The sequence below is a fragment of the Rattus rattus genome, chromosome X (assembly GCF_011064425.1).
Source record: "Rattus rattus isolate New Zealand chromosome X, Rrattus_CSIRO_v1, whole genome shotgun sequence".
NCBI classification, from domain to species: domain Eukaryota; kingdom Metazoa; phylum Chordata; class Mammalia; order Rodentia; family Muridae; genus Rattus; species Rattus rattus.
The window spans coordinates 113,327,135-113,351,234 of record NC_046172.1 but is presented as its reverse complement, the minus strand read 5'-3'; the positions used below and the strand labels follow the sequence as shown (position 1 = coordinate 113,351,234).

Sequence of the window (24,100 nt, the reverse complement as noted above, 5' to 3'; positions counted from 1 at the left end):
GGAAATTCATTGAACATAGTCTAGTCTAGTCTAGCATAGAGCCCTTACTCCTATATGCTAGTGTCTTTGGTAAAGGAAGGTACTCTGCATGCCGCCAAAAGAGAGAAACTTCAATACAACCACAATCCCTTTGACCTACATTGGGGACCTGCCTGCAAGATATGCTGGTGCAGTGGTATCAGCATTTTCAACAAATGGTGTTGGTTCAACTGGAGGCCAGCATGTAGAAGAACGATCTATTCTTATCTCCCTGTACGAAGCTTAAATCCAAGTGGATCAAGGACCTCCACATAAAACCAGATACACTCAAACTAATAGAAGAAAAATTGGTGAAGAGTCTCAAACACATGGGCACTGGGGAAAATTTCCTCAACAAAACACCAATGGCTTATGCTCTAAGATCAAATCGACAAATGGGACCGAATAAAACTGCAAAGCTTCTGTAAGGCAAAGGACACTGTCATTAGGACAAAACGGCAACCAACAGATTGGGAAAAGATCTTTACATTTGATAGAGGGATAATATTCAAAATATACAAAAAACTCAAGAAGTTAGACTCCAGAGAGCCAAATAACCCTTTTAAGAAATGGGGTACAGAGCAAAATGAATAATTTTTAGCTGAGGAATATCTAATGGCTGAGAAGCACCTAAAGAAATGTTCAACATCATCAGGGAAATGCAAATCAAAAGAACCCTGAGATTCCACCTCACACCAGTCAGAATGGCTAAGATAAAAACTCAGGTGACAACTCAGGTGATGCTGGTGAGGATGTGGAGAAAGAGGAACACTCTTCCATTGTTGGTGGGATTGCAAACTGGTACTGAAAGGCCCCCAGAGTGGGGAGACCCTCGCTTAAGTCTCAGGATGACACGACCCTCCAAGAACTAACGTGAGACCGTCCTTGCTGTAATCACTCGAGGTTTATTAACCGGAACCAGTGCACTGGGGTCAAGACTCGTATCCCACACAGGAGCAATGGAGTTCAATGACCAGTAGCTAAGACAAGGGGAATTTAAAGGAAGAAACCGCAACCCAAGGGGGTAGGGAGGGTGTCATTGGAAAATGTCGAGAATACCAGTGAAAAATCACAAAGGGGAGCTTCCTGTTTCTCAAGATTGTTTAACTTTATGGTCCGCTAGTTCCTGGGAGAAGGTTCCTGCTTCTCAAGATTGTTCTCTAAGATTTTAATTTAACTTTATGATCAGCTAGTTCCTGGGAGAAACCTGTTGAACCAGCCGTTGTAATTATCTATTCTATGGCCCTAGGAGAGGCTTCCTGGAACATACAATTCTGGGGCCTAACTTGTTCTGCTCTAAACTTTGTCTAGGGGGACAATTCTAAAACTTTTACCTTTCAGTACAACCACTCCGGAAATCAGTCTGGAGGTTTCTCAGAAAATTGGACATTGCCTTACCTGAGGATCCAGCTATCCCTCTCCTGGGCATATACCCAAAAGATGCTTCAACATACAACAAAGACGCATTCTCCACTATGTTCATAGCAGCCTTATTTTTAATAGCAACAACCTGGAAAGAACCCAGATGCTCTTCAATAGAGGAATGGATACAGAAAGTATGGTATATTTACACAATGGAGTACGACTTAGCTAACAAAAACAATTACTTCATGAAATTCATAGGCAAAAGGATTGAATTAGAAAATGTCATCCTGAGTGAGGGAAACCCAGTCACAGAAAAACAAACATGGTGTGCACTCATTGATAAATAGATTTTAGCCCAAAAGCTCAAATTACCCAAGATACAACTCACAGATCACATGAAGTTCAAGAAAAAGGATGACCAAAATGTGGATACTTCACTCCTTCTTAAATGGGGTAACAAAAATGTATATATAATACAGCCACCAAAACTAGATAAGATTGATGAAGCTAAGAAGTGCATGCTGACAGGAGCTGGATATAGATCTCTCCTGAGAGACACAACCAGAACATGTCAAATACAGAGGTGAATGCTAGCAGCAAACAATTGAACTGAGAACGGGATCCTGGTTGGAGGAATTAGATAAAGATGGAAAGAGCTGAAGGAGCTTGAGACCCCATATAAACAACAATGCCAACCAACCAGAGCTCCCAGGGACTAAGCTACTACCCCAAAACTATACATGGACTGACCTATGGCTCCATCTGCCTTTGTAACTGAGGATGGCCTTGTTGGACACCAATGGAAGGAGAAGCCCTTGGTCCTCCCAAGGCTCGACCCCCCCACCCCCCAGTGTAGGGGAATGTGCGGGTGGGGGAAGGAAGGGGGATGGTTGGGGATTAGAATACCCTTATAGAAGAAGGGGAGGGAGAGGGGATGGGGGCGCTTATGTCTGAGAAACAGGGAAAGGGGTTAACAATCGAAATGTAAATAAAAAATATCTATTAAAAGAAAAAAAAAAGCTACTATTGTGGGAGTAACCAAGCAATATCTGATTTGACTGAAGGTCTAACCCATACCTGACACTACTTGGATGATTGAGAACCTGAGACCAGATGCCCAGGGACCTAGGGGAAAACTAAATAATACTGTTCAAAAATGTGATAAAGTGACTCCTAATGACATTCTGCTAAACTCTTCTTAGATAAATGCCTTGCTCGACCATCATCAGAGAGGCTTCCTCCTGCAACAGATGGAAATAAAGCACAGCCAGACATTACACAGAGATTGAGAGACCTTGAAATACTCAGCTCCACATCAAATGTCTTCATCGAATCCCTCTCCTCACAGCTCAGGGAACCCTGTGGAAGAAAAGGCAGGAATAGTATAAGAGCCAAAGGGGATGGAAGGCATCAAGAAAATAAGGCCCTCTAAATTAACATGAGCAAAACTCATATGAACTCAAAGGGACTGAGGCAGCATGCACAGGCATGCATCTGGTCCTTTGTGTATTTATGTTTTCCAGTTTTGTGTTTTTCTGCATTCCTGAGTATGAGAACAAGGGAGTCTGTACCTTCTCTTTGTCTTAGTATATTTTGTTTCCTTATTATCTCTTAGATAATAATATAGTCAAATTAGATATCATTCAGTTACTCCCACAAGATGCACCAGTGTATCTTGCAGACAAGACATCATTGTAGATCAAAGGGTTTGAGGTTATGTTGGGGTTTCTCTTTTGGCTGCATGCAGAATATCTTCCTGTACCAAAGACACTAGCACGGAGGAGTGAAAGCTCTATGTAGACACCAGTATGACTTCTCCATGTTCAATGAGTTGTGTCTGTGTTATCTTCAGCAAAGGGGCCTGTTTGTTTACAAATGAGGTGGGGGGAGGAGAGGAAGGGGAAGGGAGGAAAGGAGGAGGGAGAGGGAGACAGGAAAAGGGATGGATCAGGATGGAAGGTGAGGTTAGGAGGAACTGGGAAGAGCGGAGGGAGGGAAAAAACTATAATCAGGATATGTGATGTGAAAAAAAAAACCACATTTTCAATAGAAGGATCTTTTTCAGAAAAAAATGTTCCAAGCTGAAATAGCAGACGGTAATTTATCATCTGGATAAGTTGGGAACTTTTTAATGAGCTACTAGAATGTGCTGGTAGTTTTAAATAACAAGAATGCTCTAAAAATTAATGAGGACAAAAGCTATAGGGGTTACATACAAACGTGTGAATGGGAAGCTCTGTTATGTGAAAATGTAAGGCAAAGACTTAGTTACAGGACTAAAGTATGTGCTGCAAGGGAAGTAGTCTGAAAAATATCACTGGAGGGAAAAATTAAGGTTTGCTTGAAATGGAACGATCTGGAAAAAAAAAAAAGGGCAATTCCTAGACATTGTTTCCCAAAGAGGCTGAGTGGGCAGGTCTGGAGGTAAGTTGGGACTCTCATCACTGTTTTTTTAATGATTTATTTGTGTGTGTGTGTGTGTGTGTGTGTGTGTGTGTGTGTGTGTGTGTGTGTGCCAGAAACTTACTTAGGACATACTCTGTCACTCCTCATGTCTTCCTTCAAGACAAGGCCTCTTTCTGAACCCGAGGCTCACATTTTTCAGCTAGGTTGGAAGCCAGCAAGCCTAACAAGACCCAGCTATCTTCTTGTCTCCATCCTAAGAGTTAGGGTTACAGGTATATGCAGGATACCCAGCATGTTAAGCTGGTTCTGGGGTCTGAACTCCAGTCCTCATGATTATGCAGCAAATAAATAATGTCAGAGCCATCTCTCCAGCCCAGGATGGTCTCAATCTCACTATGTAGCCAATAAATTTCTGAACCTCTTGCCTCTGCCTGCTAAGTGCTAGATTTTCTGGTATGAGCTACCATGCTTAGTTTATGTGTTACTGGGTGCTAAACTCAGGGCGTCCTGCATACTAGTCATGTACTCTACCAACTGAGCTACACCCCTATCCCTAAAGTGTAATTTTTAATAAATTCTGATTCTATAGGGCCTTTTAAAATGTCTCAGTACAGTTTTGACCATTCATGTATTTCTTTCTTGGACAGCTGTGTCAGAGCAAAGATATGTTATTTGACTAAAAATTCTGTTCCATGAGTTCTTATAGTGATGAACTTATCAGGGCAGGGAGGGGGAATGTGTCCAAGGAAATGCTGGGATTTTACAACATGATTGGTCGCATCACTTGAAAGCTGGCTGGGTTCCTTTTTCTCTCCATTGAACGCTTGCATGCAGTGGTGACTGAACTGAATTGCCAGGCTGGCAGGAGGAAAAATGTGTGTGGGATGAAAGTCACAAGCTCTGTGACAGGGACTTTCAGCCTATCTCTACAGTGGGCTGACTGTGCAACCTCTATTTTCTCTTCTGTGCAGTAGGACATCATTCCAGAAGGACAGAGAGTCATAAGCTGTCTCACTCCAGGCCTTGGCAGTCACATAGAAGTAATACCCCATAGGGGAGAAGCAAGCTGAGCCCTTAGCAGAATGCTTGATACACAGTGGTCCCTAATAAGTGTACTTCTAGTGTCTGTCACTCCTCTGCTGTGTGGTTCAAGTCAGAGAGCTGCATAACAACCTGAAAATGACAATCAATATTTGCAGTAATCTTTAAGGGCCACATTGGTGGTGGATAGTGCTATTGCAAGCTAGGAGAGCCACTTCATGGGGACTGAGTACACAAAATTTTTCTATGCAAAATGAGAACTGTGTTAGAAACAGATTGGGCATTGTTATCATCCAAACAATGTACATTGTTGAGGACACCCGTATGTTCAAAGGTGATTTTGTGAAGACTTCTGCCCTTCTTTGGACATTGAACATGACAAACATAAATAACACCACCATGATGTCATCAGACTTTGCATCACAGTCTCCAAAATTATTCTTTGGGACTTTCGGCCTCTGAGACTTGACTATTCTTCATTATCACCAGGATTAGCTTCACACATGAATTTGGGCCTGAGCTTCCCTTGGAAAAACTTTTGTTATCCCAGAGACAGGTTTTCTTTTGTGTAGCCTTGGCTGTCCTCGAACTTGCTCTGTAGAGCAAGCTGGTCATGAACTCAGAGAGCCTCCTGCCTCCTGAGTGATGAAATCAAAGGTGTGTGCCGCTGCCACCTTGCTCCCTTGTAGAACCACTTTAAGAACTCAAGTGTCCCAGCTTACACAGAAATGGTCAGCCATGTTTGGCTTGGAGTAAAGAAAATACTGTAGATCTTCTGTAAGATAAGGTAGTAAGAAAGGTAAAGGGGTTCTTAAAGGGAGTAGTGGTAGTAGTGTATTCATTTTGTCACATCGGTTTTCTTTAGGGACAATTCCAGGATCTGGAACCAGAAAGTGGCAGAATGATGTGGAAGTGGGAAGAACATGGAAGTGGGAAGGCACAGAAATGTCCTCAGGCTCTCGATTTCCTCTGAGCCTTAACTAACTCTTGGATTGAGAAAGAGCATGGTTCTAGAAATCACAAAATAGTCGGGAGTAAGTGCCTTGGCAATTCAAAAGGGAATGGAAAGTTGATGAAGACTTAACTACATGTGAGGTGAGTGGTACTTTTTATACTAAGTGTACAAGACAGAGTCTCATCTTACATGTTTAAAACTAACTCTTCAAAGAGTATTTGAAAGAGTTTATGGGTTAAAACATTGCAACGTGAGATATTTGAAATGCTAAACTGAGCCAGAAACAACACAAACACTGTTTTTCAATTCTGGAGGAACCTTAGAAACACTCATGATTTAGCCTCATCTCAACTGAATGGGAATCCCTGAGGGATGGGCAAGTAATCATATATATTTTTTGAAAGTCCAAAAGCAACTCTAATGTGCTTCTAAGTTTGAGAAGTCCAAGGGACAGATGCCACCAAATTCCTGACTTGACTAGGTATATTTTAAAACTCTTATAAGCTAATTGAACTGGCACTTCTGGGATGGGAGCTATATATTTCTGATGTGCAGTCATGGATGAAACCCTTTGTTCTTTTTACTTCATCAGATTCCTGGAAGAAGTTTTAAAAAATCTTGATATATAGAGCAAATTTGTAGACAAGGATCTAATTTATTCTGTTATGATCTGACCACCCCCAACCCTCAGAATAGCTATAGCCTTTTTTCAGTATAAACTGGTGTGTCTAAAACAGCTGGACTTAGAGCTGACCACCAGGCAGCCCTTTCTGTACCTACATGAGCTCATTATGTTTTGTTTTTTTGTTTGTTTGTTTTTTTTGTGGCTGACACTGAAAGAATGCTACTAATAAGCCAAAAATGTTATGATTATTATACTCATGATTTTATCTCAATGTTCTAAAAATTCCCCTTTCACCACCATTTCACACCCCCTTACTCAGGACCAATCAGCCTAAAGTTTAGCTGACAATAATTTGCCTAGAAAGCCAACTGCTTCCTTCCTTGCCCTTGAACCTTTTGAACCTAGTTCTTCCTATACAAAGCTTATCTGAGAGCAGACTAGTACTGCAGTCTTTTTTTTTTTTTTGGTCATGGATGTTCAGTATTATGGAATACATTCAATAAAATATTCTTGTTTAACTGAGATCAGTGTTTGGTTTTAGTGGTGATTCCTGAACCACAACATGTTCAACAACTATTTGTTGAGTGTTATGTATTAGTTGCTGTGTTAGGTGCTGGTGATATGGGAACAAAAAAGAAAAAGCCTTTGCCCTTATGTATCTTCTGAATATAATAAGGTCAGAAATTTGTGTGCATGTGTTGCTTTGTGGTTGCGTTCTTGTCTTGTTCTTCATTTTTTAATTGAAAATAAAATCCTTTCTCATAAACGACATCCTGAATATAGCGTCTTCCCTTCCCTCCACTCCACCAGTTCCTTGCCATCTTTAATCCCCTCTGGATCCGTTCCCTTTCTGTCTCTCCTTAGAAAAGTATAGGATTCTGAGAGATAACAACCAAACAGGACAAAATAAGGTTTAGTAAGATGAAGCAAAATTGTTCATACCAAAGTTGAATACAGCAACCCAACAGGAGGAAAAGAGTTCCAAGAGCAGGCAAAGGAGTCCGAGACATACTTGTTCTCATGGTCAGGAGTTCCATAAAAATATTAAGCTGGTAGCTATAAAAGATACACAAAGACAGCAGGCAGTTGTTTTCCGTCTGGCTTCTCCCACGCCAAAGTATGTGCGTCCACCTCATGGAAGACTCAATGGACATGGACATGAAAACTTCTTGGCCTCAGAACTACCTTTCCAGTTGTGAACCAAAGCCTGACAAAGACTATCACTTTAAAGTGGATAATGATGAAAATGAGCACCAATTATCATTAAAAAAATGCTCAGGTTAGGAGCAGGGCAAAAGATGAGTTACATATCGTGAGGCAGAAGCAATGAACCATGAAGGCAGCCCAATTAAAGTAACACTGGCAACTTTGGAAATGTCTGACAACCAACAGTTTCCCTTGGGGACTTCTGAAATGACACCACCTGTGGTCTTGAGGTTGAAGTGTGGTTCAGGGCCTGTGCATATTAGTGGACAGCACCTAGTAGCTGTAGAGGAAGATGCAGAGTCAGAAGATGATGAAGAAGAAGATATAAAACTGTTAGGCATGTCGGGAAAGAGATCTGCTCCTGGAGGTGGTAACAAAGTGCCACACAAAAAGTAAAACTTCATGATGAAGATGAAGAAGGTGATAAAGAAGATGATGATTTTGATAAAGAGGAAACTGAAGAAAAGGTTCCAGTGAAGAAATTTGTATGAGATATTCCAGCCAAAAATGCACAAAAATCAAACCAAAATGAAAAAGACTTAAAACCATCAAAACCAAGATCAAAGTGTCAAGAGTCCTTTAAAAAAGCAGGAAAAAACTCCCAAAACACCAAAAGGACCTAGTTCTGTAAAGAAGATATTAAAACAAAAATGCAAGCAAGTATAGAAAATGTGATTCTCTTCCCAAAGTAGAAGCCAAGTTCATTAATTATGTGAAGTTTTCCCAGATGACTGACGAGGAGGCTATTCAAGACCTCTGGCAGTGGAAGAAGTCTCTTTAAGAAAATGGTTTAAACAGTTTGAAATATTTTGTCTTACTTCATTTCTGTAATAGTTGATATCTGGATGTCCTTTTTATATTGCAAAGTGAGAATTTTCCTTACTGGGTTGAATAAATGTTGCATAGGTTCAGTTGCCAAGAATGTGTTGTCTAAAATGCGTGTTCAGTCTTCAAGGATGGAACTCTACCCTTTACTTGGTTTTAACTATGTATGGAATGTTATTATAGGACATAGTAATAATGGTGATCAGATGTGGAAATGGTAGGGAGACAAAAATACACATGTGAAATAAACTCAAGATTTTAATAAAGTAAAAAAAAATACGAAGAACCTGGTATAGATCCATGTAGGCCCTATGCTTCCTGCTTCAGCCTCTGTAAGCTCAAATGCACATTGATCAGTTGATTCAGAAGGCCTTGTTCTCCTGGTGTCCTCCATTTCCATGGCTTCTCAATCTTTCTGCCTCCTCCTTGAGCTCTAAGGGGGAACAATTTGACTGAGGACCTCCAATTTAGAGTCTTTCTGCATAGTATGTAGATGTGGTCTCTGCATCTGTTCCCATCTGCTGCCAGAGTTACGTTCTCTGATGATGACTGGATAAGGACCAATCTATGTATCTATGAGTATAGCAGAATATCATTAGAGATCATTTTTATTTACTTTTTTGGTCAGTCCTGTTTGGTCTTTGGGATATCTAGTGTCTGGTTTCTGTTACCCAAGCAGTGTCAGGTATGGCCTCCTTCTTGTGGAGTAAGCCTTATGAAATCATGGGTTGGCTACTCCCACAAGTTCTGTGCCACAATTGTTCTAGTATATTTTGTAGGTGGGACAGTGTGATGCCTATTCCTTGTTGGCAACTTGACTACATCTGGAATGAACTACAATCCAGATATGGAGGCACACCTGTGAATCAGATCTTGAGGCTGGAAGACACAGACTTCTGACCCAGATCTTGATATGGGGATGACACAGTCTTTTGATCCAGATCTTAAGGCAATGGCCTTGAAAAGCTTAGGTCCAGGTGAGGTAATCCCAGGAGACTGGAAGCAAGCAGATTCTGAGTTCAAGGCCAGCCTGGGACAGAGTAAGTTCCAAATCTAGGTATGGTGGTTCATACTTTTAATCTGGGCCATACCTTCTGCTGGAGGCCTACCTAAGAATGATGGAAGAAGGAAGGCTCACTGTTGTGAGCTGCAGGATTCCAGCTTATATAGAGGACCAGCTGAAATAACCAGCCTTGTGGGACTGAGCAACTACTAGGTTCTTGTACGTCCCATTCACAGCTGCTCTTTGTTGGGTTAATTGGACTGCAGACTCTTGAGTCGTTCAAATGATTTCCCTTAATATATAGAGACATTCCATAAGTTCTGTGACTCTAGAGAACCCTGGCTGATACAGAGTATAGGTCAAAGGTTTTATGTGTGGATTGGTGCTTATATTTCTTTTTGCTAGAAGTACCTTCTTGAATCAGTGACTAGAACATAGGGGTGAAGTCTCCATATAGGCACCAGCTCGACTTCTTTATGTTCAATGAATTGTGTGGATGTTGTCCGCAGCAGTGGGGCTCCATTGTCAGTTTGAGAAGAGTAATACTTAGTCTTAGCATCAACTTGGGTTGATCGGGACCCCTTGGCCAACAACTCAATGGAATACAACTAGATCCACCAGTGGAAGATTTGCCTGCCTATAAAAAGCTGGCCAGTTGAGACTCCTTTTCCTCTACTACCTCCGGAGTCCTCATTATGGTCACCTTCATTGATTCCAGGAAATTTCACTGCACTATATTAACACATTATCTCCCAAATGCCCTCCAATTACAGTCAGGGATAGCGATTCCCTAAAGTTCTTTTTATTGTTGAAAATAGTTTTCCCTATCCTGTGGTTTTGAAATATTCCAAAATGATGCACATTAAAAAAAAAGTATGTGCCTTACAAATTGTTCTACAATCCAAATATACAGCAGCATGGAAAAAACCATTTAGAAAACAAAAGCCAATGTGAAAAGGCAGATTAAAACAGCTACACCAGTACAGGTTTCATACAGATCACATTTTACAGCTTTTGCTTACTCCATCGCTCTATGTCCTTCAGCTGGCTCCCACTGTTCCATGTTTAAAGAAACACCTTCAGTCTTAGCAGGACCCAGGGCTTCCTTCCACTGGTGCTCTTACTAGGATATTCATTGCTACCTATGAGGTCAGAGTCCAGGGTCAGTCCATGTATAGTCTTTAGGTAGTGGCTTAGTCCCTGGAAGCTCTGGTTGCTTGGCATTGTTGTACATATGGGGTCTCAGGCCCTTCAAAAAGCTCTTTTCCAGTTCTTTCTCTGATTCCTTCAACGGGGGTCCCATTCTCAGTTCAGTGGTTTGCTGCTGGCATTCGTCTCTGTATTTGCTGTATTCTGGCTGTGTGTCTCGGGAGAGATCTACATCCGCCCCTGTCGGCCTGCACTTCTTTGTTCATCCATCTTGTCTAATTGGATGGTTGTATATGTATGGGGCCAACATGGGCAGGCTCTGAATGGGTGTTCCTTCTGTGTCTGTTTTAATTGAGGGGAGGTAATGGGGAGGATGGGAGGAACACCCCATATAGAAGGAGGAGGGTTAGGGGATGTTGGCTAGAAACCGGAAAGGAATAACAATGAAATGTAAATAAGAAATACCAAGTTAATAAAGAAAAAAAGAATTCACAGAACAAGGAATCACTAAGACTGTAAACAATATTATTGTGCTGAGAACCTCAGCATTTTTTTTTCTTCTCATATAAGAGGTAATCCATGGTAACTAATACTATACCTTCAAATCTTAAATCTGCCCAAAGAAGGAACAGTAGACAGATGTAAAAGGAATACGCCTAGGAAAGTGGACATGCAAGATGGACACAGCTCAGCAAGCAAAGGCATTAGCCGCCAAGCCAAGTAACCTCATGTCAATGCCGGGACATAAATGATAAAGGGGACAGACAACTCCCAAAAAGTTGTGTTCAGCCATTATGTACGTTCTAAGGCACATGTGTCCCAACACAAGTGCACATACAATTAATAGACACAAGAGATAAAATTAATCATTTAAACCTGATGGGAAATAGGAATGATGACTAATTGAATGATGATAATTGTACATTAAATTTAATTCCTAAATTCAATAAAATGCATAAATTAAAAAAAGAAACACCTTTCTCCTGGTGTCATTTCACCTTCTGAGTCCATCCAATATTCTAATTCACCAGAAGTTTTTCCTTTAAAGTCCTCAACACTGACATATCTCAGCTAAATCTGGAACGTGTTATCATCTCTGCTGTGGCTACTCTGCTTGGAGGATGCGGAGCTCTAGAAGTCTCACAAGGCTTTTTGCTTCTTCACGGTTTCTCTGAACAACTTTTTCCTCGTAACTTTTTTTCCAACTTCTTCGTCAGAATCACTGCCTGAAGAGCCTGAAGAAAACTAGTTCCTTTGATTTAGGCAGTGCTCTCTCCAGCGTCCAACAGCCTCTAGCTCGCTCACTTGCTGCAGACTGACTGATGTCCCATTCTTAATAGCTGAATAGTGTTCCATTGTAAATCAACCACATTTTCTGTATCCATTCTTCAGTGAAGGAGAATCTGGGTTTTCAATTTGATTCCATTGATCAACATTTGTTTTATGCTAATCCCATGTAGACACATGGGCCAGAATGCTAAGAGAAGTCTGTAGCTGGTTGTATCCGTCCTTGTGTACAGCTACTCAAACTTTAAAACTCTTTTGATCATCTGTAAACGGGAGATTAAACTGGGGTAGCTTTGAGGGTCCATTCCAGCTCTTCAGTTGTTAATATATTTTAATGTAAACTTTAGTTACGTGCTCTGTTTCTGGGATGATACTCTTTCAAATCTTCTATATGGTTGTCTTCTTCATAGAGCTAACATTCTAGCAAAAGAGAAATAGATAAATTAAAACGATACACAGTATATCAGGTGTTATACATACTAGAGACAAAATTATACCAAAAGGTGGATAATAAGGAATATTTGACCTCTTCATTTTAAAGGTACTACTTGGGGAAGGCTTTCATTTAGAAAATACTTGAGTTTACGATATGACAGAATTGAAGAGGAGCTCTGCAGTGATCTGAGAGCATTGTGTAAGTGCTAGGTCCTGATAAAGGAGAGTGCTAGGGCCTCTTTGAGGTCACTGTGGAGAGTGGAGCAACTGAGTGGAATCATCAGAGGTGCTTAGAGAAACCATGGAGGGGAAAGTGGCAACCAGATCCTTAAGTGCCTTGTAAAGATTGTGAAGGGCCTGGCCTCTACCCTAGATAAGATGGAAAAGTACTTCTTCCTATGTGGATTTACTGATGGTCCCTCTCCCAATTTAGCAAATGTAAGTCATTTGAAGGCACTTTTCCAAAAGTTTTGAAGAACCTTGCCCTATTTATAACTATACACACGACCGTGAGACTGGTGTCCAACCTGAAAGATCTGTTCAGTGAATATTTGCTGAATGAATGAATTGTAAGTGCATTTACGCTAAAAGATCCTGAAAAGAAGTTAAGAGAAATACATTTAAACATTTAAAATATGTTTTAGAATGGCTAAGCTGTTTGAACAAAAAAAAACAAAACCTTAGTAGCTCTGGTCTCCATGTAAACTATCAATGTGATGAATCCTAATTTCCTGGTTAGTTCCCCAAACCTGTCATTAATCACTGATGAAATCATCCAAATTATTTATGGTATCTTATAATGACTCAGAAAAAGCATACTAGTCATTTCATGTTAACTAGTTAACTTACCCAATCTAGTTTGAATTGAGGGGAAAAGGTCACTACGTAACGTCTGTTATCCTTAGCACTTTGATCTAGAGGCCAATATCCATGACCACTAAAATAAAACATTAAAAAATCCATTGTTCCAGGACATGGTCGTGGCAGCACCTGCTTTTAATCCCATCACTCAGGAGGAGGAGGTGGGTTTCTGTGAGTTAAAGGTCAGCTGAGTTTACAGAGTGAGTTTCAGGGCAGTCAGGGCTAGACAGTGAAATCCTGTCTTAAAAATTCAAAAGAAAATATAATTTTCTGTATATTTTATACATGAGAGGATGCTAACTAAAAACAAAAAACAAAAAATAAAACAAAAACCCCTAAAACAGAAAAAAAAAAAATCTGTCAAAGATCAAAATAATTGGTACATTGACACTTTTCTGGTCTTTAGATATTCTTCCATGTCTCTTTCCACTCTTTTATACAATCAATTGCCCAAATCACTTTTCATTATATTAAAATTATCATGATGACAGATAGGGTCAACAGCACCTCTACTGAGGGGCATTGGGGAAAAGGGGTTATATTTTTCCCCGTTGAAGCTACTGATGTCCTCCTTCCTCAAGAAAAAATACCTTCCATTCTCACTTGAGCAAGAAACCCAATTAAACTCTGTGGGCCACACAAAAGCATGAGGACTTGTTGACAACGATCCCAGTAGAAGAAGGGGAGAATAAGATAGAGAATGAGGTGGTAAAATGACTAAAATTTATTATAAAATATATGAAACTGTAAGGCAATTAAAAACCCATAGCTCTTTAGTGTCAAGTGTAAAAGAAATAACCCATTCACTTTTGTTATACCAAATTACTTCCCATGGTATAAAGTGCCCTCCTCCCAGTTAGTAATTCCTTCACAGTAACTCAGTTTTTTTGACATATGGATGCTCTAGTAAGTAAGGCATTAAGGGACTGCAACTTTATACTGTACGCTGATTCCCTCTGTCTTGGTATTTTCTAAGTAGTGTTTGCTTCATTAGTCTTCTCCTCCTTAATAATCTTAATTTTTCTTTTTATGAAAAGTCTAATGCCAATATTAGTGCTTTTGGAGAATTTTTTTTTTAGCCAGATGCTCCAACCATTTCCTACATTTTTTGGGATTGTGTTGACAATGCCATGCTGTTGAGCATTTTAGAATTAAGGAAGAAATTGTTGTACCCCTCTGAGAAAGCCACAAGTATAGGACTGTGATTAACTGAGTACCTGTTCTCAGATTCGGTAATCTACAGCAGCTAGATCACTGGCCACTAAACACAAGTCTCAGGAGGAGAAAGTAGACCAGATAAATGGGAATGGCGGAGGAGAGGGAGGAGAAGTAACTCCAGCAGCGTGTAAGGGAAGTGAGTGAGGGAACATCAAGGGGCTAAACATTGGCTTCCTCCTAGGTTAGTCCTAATCCCAAGTTTTTCTCTGAGTCCAGTTTTCATTTGTTTCTTACATTTTCTTTATATTGCTTTAATTGTATAGATTAAAGAAGGCAGATTTTTCTTGATATGGATGTATGAAACTGTAAAGCAATTTAAAAAACCATAGTTCTTTTAGTGTCACATGTAAAAAGAAATAACCAGATCTGTTCTTGTTCTATCAAAGTCCTCCCATGGTGTAGTGCCTCTCTCATTCATATCTTGATTGAAGCTAAGAAAGACTCTTATTCCAATGTGAGGAAAGAAATCAAAGTTTTGTAGATTTAATTTCTTATGTCTGAAAAAAATTAAATCAAATGTTACATAAAAAATTAAAATAAATAAAACAAAACATTCTGTAACATTTCTTTAATTATCTGTTGCCAATCTTCCTGAGCAGACACACATGTGGCTGGTTAACAAGCAAGGTAAGAAGGCAAGTTCACTCAGGTGAGCTCCTTGAGCTGAAACCCAGAGTTGGAGCTCTGTGCCTTTGCTTTGCACTGGTTCAGTGTAGTCCCAGGTTATACAGATAACGGATGCTTAATCCAGGAAGGGTCTTCCTAGGGAAATTCCTATTTGTAGATTTCCCCTGCAAGTTCATTGTCTATGCAAATTTGACTTGTTATACAGTTTAATTTTATACACAACAGATTTTCTGAATTAAGGCATCAATTTTCATAATATTTTAGTATTGATTTTAGGTTTCTCTGTATATGAAAGTATGTAATGTTTTGTCAGTGACAATTGACCCTGTGCCTTGCTATTATTATATACCATTAATCTAAACCAAACATTGCATTGTGGACTAAAATATAATTAAAGAACTGTAAATAATGCAGAAACTCATTTAACAGCAATACCTAAAAATTTCATGAAGGAAATCAAATCCAAACTATCTTCGTTTCAGTAAATACTGCAATTAGCATTTATAATGATAATTCATGAAAATGCTCTATATCTGTAGCCCATAATCTATAAATGCCATGTCGATGATAATCACATGGCATTTATATTTTAAAGAATGACAAATTTCCCATTTGAATCTACATAAACCACAGTTATAGAAAACGAAGTAATTTGTTGTCTGTGTGCATACATATGTATATTATAAGAAATATGTGATACATGGTATAAAACATCGAAAGTATAGTTCAGTGTACGCAGTAAAAATGTCGAATTTGACCTTTACTATATATCAACATTGAAGAGGAAAATGCATCTTAAATAAGTTTTAAATAACATAAAACATAAAATAAAAGTGTATATGTTAAATAATATAAAGGAAAATATTTCTTTCTATGAATTAATCTATAGGCAGTACAGTAGATTAGTAGTGGATACCTAAATGCAAGAAGTTAATACTTAGAATATAGATGAAATTTTAGTAATCAATACAAAAGGAAGTTTAATTGAATAACAAACACACAAACACACACTGAACATCCTAAATTATAAGAAATATATAGGATTGTGTTTATTGACATGTGGAGATGGCATATGTAGATGTTCATGTATGTTCAGTTCATGGAAATATGTATACCTAAATGTGCTATCCAGGTGACTTCAGATGTTACTTCTCCTCAGGAACCAAACCACCTTTATTTCTTTGAAACACGCCATTTCAACTTGCTGGTGTAGACTTCAAATTAGCTTGCTAATGGTCTTCAGGACCATCCCCTAACCCCATCTCTCAGCACTATATTCTTAGTGTACCTCTGTCTGGCATTTCTAAAATATGAGTTTTTGGGGGATGAGTTCAGATCCCAGAAAAGCAACCATCTTAATTAACTGGTAATTTCTCTCCTGTTCCCCATATAGAAACCCAAACAAATACTATCTTGTATATCTGTGTCACAAACTTAGAAGCTCACAAATAACAGCAGATTATTAAATGGCTCTAATTATATGGTCTGTGCTATTGCTGTGTGACAAAACTTAGTACCGTAGCATAAAACTCTTATTTTTGTTTTACATTTTCACAATGATATAAAATTTTATTGAGAGCTTTATCATATAAATTTCATTTTATAAATTATAATTTTTTATACCATGCGCAAAGTACTAGTCATATTTTAGAGGAATTTTAATGAGGATTGAACAATAAAATAGATTGGTAAAGAATAGAGAATAATTTTGGATAATATCTTTACATTTTTTAATTTATTTTTTACACTCCAGGTTTTATTCCTCTCATCTTCCACCCTTCAACTGTTCTACATCTTGTACTTCCTCCCTGCCCCCTGACTCCACAAGGATGTCCCCACCCCATCAAACCTCTAAACTCCCTGGGGCCTCCAGTAAGAAACTGGAGAAACTCAAGAAGAGGGTTAGGTGCATCTTCTCTGACTGAACCCAGACCTGCAGTCCTCTGCTGTATATGTGTTGGGGGTATCATATTAGCCTGGTGTATGCTGCCTGGTTGGTGATCCAGTGTCTGAGAGATCTCAGGGGTCCAGGTTAATTGAGACTGCTGGTCCTCCTACAGGGCCGCCCTCCTCCTCAGCTTCCTCCAGCTTTCCCCTAATTCAACCACACGGGTCAGCAGCTTCTGTTCATTGGGTGGGTGCACACATCTGCATCTGACTCTTTCAGCTGCTTGTTGGGTCTTTTGGAGGGCAGTCATGATAGCTCCCTTTTTGTGAATGCCCCATAGCCTCAGTAATACTGTCAGGCCTTGGGGCCTCCCCTTGAGCTGGACCCCACGTTGGGCCTGTTGCTGGACCTTCTTTTTCTCAGGCTTCTCTCCATTTACATCCCTGCGGTTCTTTCAAACAGCAACAATTATGGGTCAGAGTTTTCGACTGTGGGATGGCAACCCCATTTCTGCTGGAGGTGGGCTCTACAAGTTCCCTCTCCCCACTGTAGGGCATTTCATCTAAGGTCCCTCCCTGTGAGTCCTGACAGTCTTCACCTACCAGGTCTCTGGTACATTCTGGACGGTCCCCCCAACCCCCTGCCCACAACCTCCTACCTCCTGAGGTCGCCTGTTTCCATTCTTTCTGCTTGCCCTCAGGGCTTCAGTCCTTTTACCCACTCAATACCAGATCATGTTCCCCACTCCTCATTCTCTTTCCTTCTCAGGTCTCTCCCTCCGTCCCCCCTTGGGATTGCTTTCTTCTCTCTCCGAAGTGGGATTGGATTTTTTAAAATGATCGATAATGACCAAAATTCTCAAGGTTTCTGAACAGTCACTCCTTGTCACTCTACTGCTAATTCTTTGAACACATTTACCAACAGATACTTCTAGTATACTATTTGAGGTCCCTAGCCTCCTTAGTTGAATGCCAGTTTCTATTTTATAATGTTGAAGACAGGCCAAGGAGAAGAGAGCTATGATTAAATAATTTACTTTTCCTATTTCTTTTGTCTTTGATGACACCATAAAATCTTTACAATATTTTGAGTTATCAATCTTATATTTCAACATTTCTTTGTAACACTACAAATAAATGCTACCATAAAGGAATATTGTCTTGCAACAAAATGAAAAAACAGACTTCTGAAACTATCAGTTTATGGCTTTGGATTTTTCTCACCAAGTGAGGATTTAATCTGCATGTGTCTTGTATGCTGGGAAATTTCTGTGCCTCCAAACAGCAAATGAAGTCCTGCTGGTAGATTCCAGGCTCAAGAATTGTCTATGTTCTAACTCAACTCCTGTTCTTTCTACAAACAGCTCTCTTATGCTGAGGATGGATGGGCATTACTGTCCTGGTTGCCAAAAAATCATTAGTCACAGCTGAGATGCCTGTATCTATTTCCTTTCTCTCAGATAGCTTTACCTCCCATTATGAAAGCCAGGGATATGTTGCTATTGTTTCTTAGTTTGGTGTTATTGTTTTCTTTTTTTCAGAGCTGGGGACCGAACCCAGGGCCTTGCGCTCACTAGGCAAGCGCTCTACCGCTGAGCTAAATCCTCAACCCCGTGTTATTGTTTTCTTAATGACCACTGTTCTGGCTGGACCAAGATAGAATCTGGTTGTAGTGTTAACTTGCGCTTTTCTGATGGGTAGTGACACTGAAAATGTTCTATAACTTTTTGGCTATGTTTAACACTTTTGAGACTCATGTTCGTTGTATTAGTCATTATTGATTTGTTTATTAATTTCTAATAGTTTATTTTTGAGTACTTTCTATAGTCTAGATATTAGTTCTTTGCCAGTTCTATAGCTAGAATTTTTCTCCAAGTATAAATGCTTTCTCTTCACTCCATTGTTCCCTTCATTGTCAGTCACAAATAAGAGCAAATTTAATTAGCACGAAAATAGATGCAACTAGAGGTTATTGTATTAAGAGAATTGAGTCAGATTCAAAATGACACAGTTTTCATGTTTCCTCTCATTTGTGGACCTGCGACATTTTGTAGTTACATAAAATTCATGGGAAATGAAATTTAGAGGAATTTAGGAATATGTCTAGAGGACTGAAGGAATAAACAGGAATAGGGAGAGTGCAGAGGGTAGGAAATTATGGGGGTAAAACATGTTAAAATATATGATATCCTTCAATGACTAAGCCCCTATGGAACCCAGTGCTATATACAATGAGGATGTGCAAATGAAACAAAACAAAAGCCCCAAGGAAGAAAAGAAAAAAAGGAATATCAAAGAAATACACAATGGAGTTGGATTCTGCTGGAAAGAACACTAAACTTAAGTATAAAAATGGACGGAGTTGGAGACAATAGCGAGGAGTGAAAGAAGGCAGCTTGACAAAATTAAATAGTTCATGCTAAGGGGGAAAAGGAAGTGTTTCACCTGGAGGTAGGGACCACCAGGAAGGTGGAAGAGGAAAGAAAGGAGGTAAGGGTAAAAGGATACGAGAAATAACGGGTGAATAAAGTACATCATATGCACATATGAGAATATTATTAAATGTCTCTATACAATTATATACACTGTTGAGAATTTGAGATGAAGTAAAAACAAAAAGACAGGCCAGAAAATTGTTTTGGATCAAATATTCTTATCTAACTTTGTCTGTGCAATCAAGAGATGGTTAAAATACAGATAAAGCATTCAAGTGAAGAGAGCAGGTAACCAAGAATATGGATTGGTATGGAAGCCTCTAAAGTTAAAGTTTGACTTGGGATCATGTTACAGTTTAGTCATCCATTTCTATACCCAAGAAGTTATGTACCTAAAAACGAAGGCTATGCATTAAATGTGAATGTAAATTTGAGAACCCAGAGAGAACTGGACATTTCAGAGTTGGAAACGATTTTCATCTTGTTCAATTATCTAAGGACAAAGGAAATTTCATTCATGTTTAAGCCCATAAAAGTTCCTGTATTTGGGACTGCAAAATATACCTATCAATGTACTCATCAGCTTGGAGACTTAGTCCAGTGGGTTGGAAAATAATGGTAAATAAAACATGTTCCTGTCTTAGGCTTCAGGGAAGCTGGTGTCCTTACAGCTGCTTAGGGTTTTTTTTTTTGTTTTTTTTTTTGTTTTTTTTTTTTGGTTTTGAATACATTTTTTCTTGAAGTAGCTTAGTTTTTAAGCCATAGGTTTCGATTCTAATAAAAAGTGCACTTCCAATGCAAGAGGCTCCTCTCTACCAAAGGGCATTGGTATTAAATGAGAACAGGGTGTCAAGTAGTTGTAAGTCTATCTTTGAAAAAGTCTTCTGTCATGAAATTGAAATGAGTGAAATCCCAGGAGCCTGAAATCTGTTGAATGCTTTAGAGAAAAAAAAATCAAAACTATTGTGGAACCTTACATTTGTTAGTTTAAATGCATATTTCAGGCTAGGTTAGTTGATCTAACTGACCCATTTGCATCTCTATAGTCACGACACTATGAATTCATCAAAAAGATGTTAGAATTGTAAAGAGGTTCAAATCGACTCAAGCTGTCCAGACTATTTCCCTGCATTCTTACTCCTTTAGAAATGTCAGGTCAGTATGACTGGCGCGTGTAAACTATCTTGGTACAGTTATACTTAGACATCGAGCTAATGAAATACTCTCCAGGAAGGCACAAGGTTATACTGCATGAATCAAGACTATTCAATTCCACTGGTCCTGGAAAAATTGACCTTATTTTTACAAATGCATTGCATAGACCTCCCTCAAGAGCCATGTCACAGAAGGGTAGCCAGGTCTCACTAGATGTTCTTTCCTTTCCCCAGTTCTTCGCCTACTTAGCTGTTGTCCAGCCTTGTCCAGTGTGATTTGATGTGTCTCTTTCTATATTCCTGTGAACAAATCTGTGAAATAATAATTTCTATTTATGGATGTTCTTTTCAGAGATTCTATGCTTTGTCCTGCTGTAGATATATGTTCCATTGGAGTGCTTCAAGGGACCGTTTTTTACAGGAATGATTTCCAAATGTTTGCTGCAATATCTGGGTGGATACTGATTGGTCATTTCTCACGGTGAGGAATTCATTTAATTTGGAAGTTCGTCTTCAGTTGACTCTTGATTGAACTCATTTTTTTTTATTTAACCCAGGGTTCATTTTAACAGCATATTCATGTGCCTTCTCAACGATTCCTGTACATTTCAGTTCACTGACAAGATTAATATGTGGATCTCCTGAGTTAACTGTTTTTAGTGGGTGATTTAAAATTTCATCAGTAATTAGAGCTCCCTTACCAGGAAAGCAACTTTGAATTTTCGTGTCATAACGAACTTCTCCACATGCTCCACATTCTTGCAGTATGTGGTTATATACAGGATCAGTAGTCTGAGAAATACTTTCTCTTCTAAGATGTTCATCAAGATTAGGAGCTAAAATGCCAATACTTTGTGTCCCTTGCAGATTTTGTCAGGTGAAATGTGACTTGTTTAATTTGGTCTGATAATTGTTCACATCTTTGCTTCAGGCACTTGGCAATTTAATGAGTTTAGCCAAAACATAACCAATATTTCCTATAAAAATGTGGTACCTAACAGAATACATTTTCTATATTAAAAATCTTTTCCCTTTAAATCTTGACCAATCTTTGCACATTTTTAATAATTTTGACAATTTCTAAAACTAATTTCAAATGTGATGATTCTTCCTTTCTGGGAGTTATTTCCTTCACTGTTAAAAATCCCATAATGTCATATTCAAATCTATACACTCTGGGCAAGGCGGTACTGATTTACAGTACGAAGAGCATATAAGTGCTTGACTGGGGCCATCATCATCATCATCATCATCATCATCATCATTTTAGCTGACTCATGCTTTTTAAAAATATAGATCGGTGTTCAAACTTTTTGTTAAAAAGCACTTCGTATTACACAAATAACCATAATATTTCTTCATTCCCATGTGCACATATGGTGTCTTTCTAACTTTTAATGTTTATAAATAAAGTCATATAAAAGTGTGTGATTGCCCTTTCATGTGCCCTTTTAAGGTTGTCATGGTACTTTAAGAGGCTAACACAGAAGGGTAAAGGAAGTCTCCATAAAACCCAGAGAGGAAAACTGCACCTCCTCTTTGGATTCTGTCTGGAGTCACAGATGAAAAAAAAAAGTGTGTGAAAATTTCCTATAGTGTTGCACAGGATTTTTTTTTAACCCACTCTGCCTCTAACATTGCAATATATGAACCACAATGCTCACAACAGTGCTATAAACAAAGGCAATTACTTTTTCATTACTTGCCTTGTCTGGTAATGATATAGTGCTTGATTCTTTGGCTTCTCTTTTAATTTTAATCTGACTTTTAGAAATCTATTCTGGCAAGACTGTACAGGTGGCTTGGTGGTTACAAGAATGTGCTGTTCTTCCAGAGGACCTGAATTTCGTTCCTTAGTCCATCAGCCAAAACCCAGCTGTACAAAAAAATAATTATTTCTTTAAAATGAGAAAAGAACGATTCTCAGAATGAATTTAAGGTTTGGATTTACTTTCTTAGAGTCATGTTTTCACTCTGAAGCCCAGCCTGGCCTAGAAGTCACTCTTTAGTTCAGTCTAGTATGAAACTTTTGTACTGAACTTGCCTCAGCTTTTCAGGTGTTGGAATTATAGATATGAATCATGTTCTTTTTCAAGTTGACTGCCTTTAATCTGGTTGGCACTGCTGAGTGTCAAACCTGAGGCCTTACACATGCTAGGCAACGGTTCTCATACTTTTATGCCCCTACCTCTTGAATTTAGTACATATGGGGGGAATTTTTTAAATATTTCATCATTTGACTATTTCTTTTGGCTCTCTATTTATTTTGGAAACACAAATAAAAGCTTTAAAAACTTGGCCAAGAATGCCAGCAGCAAACCATTGCTGGGTCCCCGTTGAAGGAATTAGAGAAATGATTGAAGGAGCTGAAGAGGCTTGCAACCCTATAAGAACAATACCAACCAACCAGAGCTCCAAGGGACTAAACCACTACCCAAAGTCTACACATGGACTGACCCATGACTTCAGCCGAATATGTAGCAGAAGATAGCCTTGTTGGGCACCAACAAGAGGAGAAGACCTTGGTCCTGCCAAGGCTGGACCCTCAGTGCAGGGGAATGTCAGGGGGGCTGGGAAGAGGGGATGTTTAGGAAGGGGAGCACCCTTATAGAAGAAGGGGAGTGGGATGGGATAGGGGGGTTTATGACCAGGAAACTGGGAAAGGGAATAACATTTGAAATGTAAATAAAAATATCCAATTAAAAAAAAGAAAAAAAAACTTGGCCAAGATCGATAAAACAAATGACAGCTCATTCTGGTTAGCATACACTACATGGAAAGGGGAACACTTGTTCATTACTGGTGGGTGTACACCCACTGTGGAAATTAGGGTTGCAATTCTTCAGAAAGCTGGGAAATCTGCCTTAATATCCAATTCTATCTCTCTTGGACATATGTCCAGAGGGCTTTATATCTCAATACAAAGACACTTGTTCATCTATGTTCATTGCTGATCTATTAATAGCCAGAAATTGAAAGCAGCCTAGATGTCCACCAACCGATGGAAGGATAAGGAGAACGTGATACGTTTATACAATGGACTCTTATGTAGCTGTCTAAAAACACTGAACTGAATGAAATTTGCAGGTAAATGGATGGAGTTAGAAAAGCTTATCTTAGCAAAGAAGTGCAGGCTGACAGGAACCGGATGTAGATCTCTCCTGAGAGACACAGCCAGAATACAGCAAATACAGAGGCGAATGCCAGCAGCAAACCACTGAACTGAGAATGGGACCCCCGTTGAAGGAATCAGAGAAAGGACTGAAAGAGCTTGAAGGGGCTTGAGACCCCATATGAACAACAATGCCAACCAAGCAGAGTTTCCAGGGACTAAGCCACTACCCAAAGACTATACGTGGACCGACCCTGGGTTCCAACTGCATAGGTAGCAATGAATAGCCTAGTAAGAGCACCCGTGGAAGGGGAAGCCCTTGGTCCTGCCAAGACTGAACCCCCAGTGAACGTGATTGTTGTGGGGAGGGCGGTAATGGGGGGAAGATGGGGAGGGGAACACCGATAGAGAAGGGGAGGGGTAGAGGTTAGGGGGATGTTGGCCCGGAAACGGGGAAAGGGAATAACAATTGAAATGTAAATAAGAAATAC

General features: G+C 39.4%; 1 non-coding gene and 1 pseudogene across 1 annotated transcript; both read left to right on the top strand.

Annotated features, from left to right (window-relative positions):
* Positions 1-7,544: 7,544 nt before the first annotated feature.
* On the top strand, positions 7,545-8,397 carry LOC116889097 (annotated as a pseudogene).
* A 13,543-nt stretch (positions 8,398-21,940) lies between these two features.
* On the top strand, positions 21,941-22,061 carry LOC116889538. The gene has a single exon (XR_004386473.1). It is a non-coding gene; the product is annotated as a small nucleolar RNA SNORA26 (small nucleolar RNA).
* Positions 22,062-24,100: the final 2,039 nt, after the last annotated feature.